Below are 4792 nucleotides of genomic sequence, written 5' to 3' on the forward strand. Positions count from 1 at the left end.
TAGTTTTGGTAGCTTTCTATTAGAATCTTTTGGATTTTCTATACATAGGATCATGTCACCTGCACACCGAAATAGTTTTACTTCTTCCTTTCCAATTTGTATGCCTTTTCTCTCTCTCTCTTGCCTAATGTCTCTGGTTAGAAATTCCAGTACCATGTTGAATATCAGTGCTGACAGTGGGCATCCTTGTGATCTCTGTAGTCATAGGGAAAAGTTTTCTGGTTTTCAAAACTGAGTTTGATATTAGCTTTTCATTTTTCGTAAATATCCTTTATCAATATTGAGAAAGTTCCCTTCTACACCTATCTTTCTGGTTGCTTATTTTTCATTAAAAGCTGAATAATAAGCTAAGCATTTATTGATCAAGCACTTTCACAGAGTCTACAATGTGCGAGGCTCTGCATTAAGTAGTTTATAGATATTAACTCCCTGAATCATCACACCCTAAGAAATGCATTAGTATCACCTTGTTTTACTGATGGGAAACTGAGGCACTGTGCCCTGGACAGCACAGCTGGTAAGCTGCAGAGTCAGTTTCCAATCAGATGGTCTGTCTCAAGTCACTCTTCTTGAACAGTGAAGCCTGTGGCTCTCTCATCATGCGGTGACAAACATGACAAGGCTGGTTGTGTTGGTGTCCATGTTCTGTGTATACACATTTTTATCCTTTGGATTATTTTTCATATGTGCCAACCTACTGAAAAGTTATTTCTCTGGTGCCTGGGCCTCCAAGGCTTACTCGGCCTATGAACAAAGCGTCTCTTCTGCCATCTGGTGGCAGGAGCTGGGCAGGACACTTCCCTCTCCCTTCCCACCTGCAGGTGACAGGTAGGGCTTGCAGATCATGGTAAAAGCAAGCAGAAATGATTCTCATCCTTTCTGATAACTCCAGGGAATATGCCAGGAAAGTAATCATTTTTAATAGGAGACCAAAGTAGCACTCATTCATTCAAAAACCTTCATTGAATATATAGTGTGGGACACACTTTCATTCATTCCACAAAAATTTATTGAGCGCCTACACTCTGCTCTTGAATTAGTGCTCAGGACCTGGAGATCGCAAGAAAGAGGAATAAAATATGTCCCCTGCCCTCTAATTTCTTACATAATGTAGACTAGAGGGGGACTTCTAGAACAGGTTGCATGCTGATGGGAACAGCCTGGTATGGGTGATGGTGGGGATAGTGATGAGCACAAAGTGTTATGGAAGTGGGGGAGAGGGATATCCCAGCCATTCCAACAAAACAGAGACAGAAAGGGTAAGTTCAGATGGTAAGGACATTTGGTAGCGGGAAGGTGGAGAGCCTGTCAGACTGTTTCCCCATAAGGCAAAGTAACCATCTGAGAAGTGGGAGGAAGGGGAAGTACCAGAAGAGGCCTGGAAGGAAAGAAGTGGCATGAACCAGCTGTTCTGGAGAAGACAAAATGTACATACTAGACACTGTAAAGAGATGATACCTTTAGAAAGCCATCAGTCAGCTTGGCCGAGTGCTGTTCTCCAGGAGTATTTAGGCCCTTCAGTAAAGGTGAAAACTGTCAAATAGTTGGGCCTAATCAGGTTTCCTATTTTGGTGAACAGTCTATGTACACCTGAAAAGAATGTGTTCTCTTCTGTTTTGGAGTGGAGTGTTCTAAAAATGTCAAATATATCCCATTGGCTGATGGTGCTGTTCCGTTCTTCTATATCACTGCAGATTTTCTGCCCTGTAGAGAGGAGGGTTGAAGTCCTCTACTATTATTGCTGATTTGTTTATTACCCCTTCCAGTTGTGCTAGTTCTATTTCATGCATTTTGAAGCTCTTTGGTGCATTTAGGAGGGTTATGTCCTCTTGGTGAATAGATCCCTTTGTTACTATCTAATGTTGTTCTTTGTCCCTGGTAATTTACTGTGTTCTGAAGTCTAATTTGACTGATATACGTATAGCCATTCCAACTTTCTTTTGGTGTATGCCAGAATGATATATATTTTCTACCCTTTTATTTTTTATTTTTTGAATTTTGATCATTTTTAATAAATATCAAGAAAACCTCATTTTATTACAAAGACAGTCATATACAAACATCTATCATCTAAGTTTTGAACAACAAATGTTTATCAAATATTGAAAATAAATAACATTACTAGGCTATTTACCTATAACACCAGAATATGTTTTTAAAAATTGGTCTTTGTGGACAGCTGTCCAAATGATGATCCTACTCATACACTATATGAAAGAGACCTATATTCAATATTAACAGCTAGAATTTTAAAAAGCTTTTATCTTGCAGAAATTGGGAGGACTTACTTATTTTCTCCATTTGGCATTTGGTTCCTGTTAAATGTTGTTTAAGGAAGCCCAAGTCAATTAGTAACCTTGGAAACTGGAATACTCTTTAGCAGGAGATGTTAGCTGGTGTGCAAGGATGGTCAAAGGACACTCTGAACACTCTTGCAAATGTACAAATTAAAGAAATTATTGAGAAAACTGTTGGCCAAATACACAGTAACCATTACAGATTAAGTCCCATTACTCTAAAAGAACTTTCCAAAAACTAAAATCTTTACATTACTTAGGATAAAACCTTATTGATCACACTATTTATTAACATTGTGTTTTTAATCATCAGCATAAGTCACATTAAAAAAAAACATTGTTTTTGTAATCTAAACAAGTGAAATGATGCAAAATGGATTAAAGCATAATGCATGACACTGTTTCATGAACTTCATTGGACAACCAAATCAAATCAAACCATACCAAACAACCCAAAACCCCAAAGACCCAAATGCTAGCAAGAAACTGTTGCCTTAGAAAAAGCTTAAGCAGCTAGTCTGGTTTCTAAAAGATCTCTCTATTGTTTTTCCCATGCCTTTCCAAAGCTGCCAAATTCAAAAGCAACTGGGCATGAAAAATAAAGGAAGAATAGAGATGTTGAATCAAAAGTTGAATGCAATAGTTCAAAGTTAATAGTTTTTAAACAATATTGATCCACTCTGGTTTTTCTCCTGTTTGTTAAATCCCTGCTGTAACTCTGATTTATCCTTAATTTTCACATTAGCAAATATTAAGATAAAGGCAAAAAAAAATAGTCCTGTGTAAGACCTCTCTAAAAGCCTCATCACCCATCACAGGCAAGCCAGGAAATTGCATGGATTGCCCTTTACATGTTTTGTTGATTGTTGCCCCTAGTAGGTGTTTCATTAGGTAACATCAATTTTCATCTGTCACACCAACTGTTAAATACAAATATTTAATGGCAACATGAAGCTATCTCACAAGCTCTCTGTTTTTAGTCTTATTCAGAACAAAAGGTACTGTATATAGAGAAGAAGCAGACATCCTTTGCTGATTATATTGATTTGCTTACTAAATAACTACCTAATTAATTGGTAAATATGTTTAAATTTCTTAGCCAGTAACAGGCTCCTTGGAGGGCAATGGGAATATCACAAGAGCACATTGTCCCCCAATCAAATCTACTAGTCTTCTCTGGAAGAAAATTAAGATACACTTTTAAGCTTTGTTTTCTTCATAAAATCACCACATTTATAAGCTTGCTGATGCCTATTATACAGATGTTTTATGCCATCTGCTCTCCAGCTATGAAAGCAACATGGCACGTTCATGGCATAATTTTATCAGCTGTACAAAACTATAAAATCCATTCAAAATAAAATTTATAAGAGCTAATTGATCATGCTGTGCATGCTTCAAAGTTTCAGTGAAATGATGACCCATATTTTACTTCCTTTGCTGCAGCACAATTTGTTACTTGGTGAAGGCTCCTTTTTCCTTAAGGACTTTTTCCAAGATTTGCTTACACTGTTTTTTTTCATTACACCCAGTCTCAAAATAATCATAAAATTGGCCTTTCACTTGAAGGCAAGGTCCTTTCCCACAGGTTGTGGCTTAGGAGGCCACCATCCCTTTCAGTGTTAGTACTTGCTTTCTCATCATTTAAATTAGCCTTTTCCTGAACATCAAACAACCTGATATTGGTCACAAATATCTCATTGGCAGGTATCTGGCCAACACTCTTGTAAATAGGTGCACTGCCTACATCAAAATCCACCTGGTGGAAACAACCTGGTAAAGGCAGAAGGGGAGAGGAAGAGGAGGGGGAGGAGGAGGAGGGAGGGGGAGGAGGAGGGAGGGGGAGGAGGAGGAGGTTGTGGAGGCACCTCTAACCTTAGCATTGACAGAAAGGGGGAGAATTTACATAGCCACACCACATTCTTGGTAAAAGCAGCAGGCATGAAACTTCACACTCCTCTTTGGCCACCTTTGGTCATTTTCCATGTGGACAGTTTTCAGCCATAAGCCATTCTCAGGCAGAGGCACCATTGAAAGAGCAGGCAGGAAATTACCAATTACTCTGCATGATAATTGCTCCATGGATCTTTTTCATCAAATTGTTTACAAGGACAGATCTTTGGAGGTATATTTCAGGATCATCGATGAACTTTAGTTTTTCTAAGGACATAATGAAGGATGTGTGCTAATTCCTCAAAACTGAGACAGTTTTATGGCTACCATCCGAGAGGTGGGTAAAATTCTCTTCTTCCACATTCTTCCTCTTGAAGTATGTGATCTTGGATGTTATAGGGTTTGAGATTCCCCTGTAATGTGATCTGGCCAGTAGGGGGCAGGCTCTGGGGTCTCTCTGCAGAGGGGCCTGGGTGGCCCTGTGGGGCCCAGGCCTCCGTAGCTGTCAGCCATGCTCCATAGTGTCTGGTACTGGCAATCTCAGCAGCTCCTTCTGAGACAATGGGCTCGCAGACTCTGTTCATGGACAGAACCACAGTCAT

General features: G+C 39.2%; 1 pseudogene; it reads right to left on the reverse strand.

Moving 5' to 3' along the window:
• Positions 1-3530: 3530 nt before the first annotated feature.
• On the reverse strand, positions 3531-4792 carry LOC119525083 (annotated as a pseudogene).

The sequence above is a fragment of the Choloepus didactylus genome (genome assembly GCF_015220235.1).
Source record: "Choloepus didactylus isolate mChoDid1 chromosome 23 unlocalized genomic scaffold, mChoDid1.pri SUPER_23_unloc5, whole genome shotgun sequence".
NCBI lineage: Eukaryota > Metazoa > Chordata > Mammalia > Pilosa > Megalonychidae > Choloepus > Choloepus didactylus.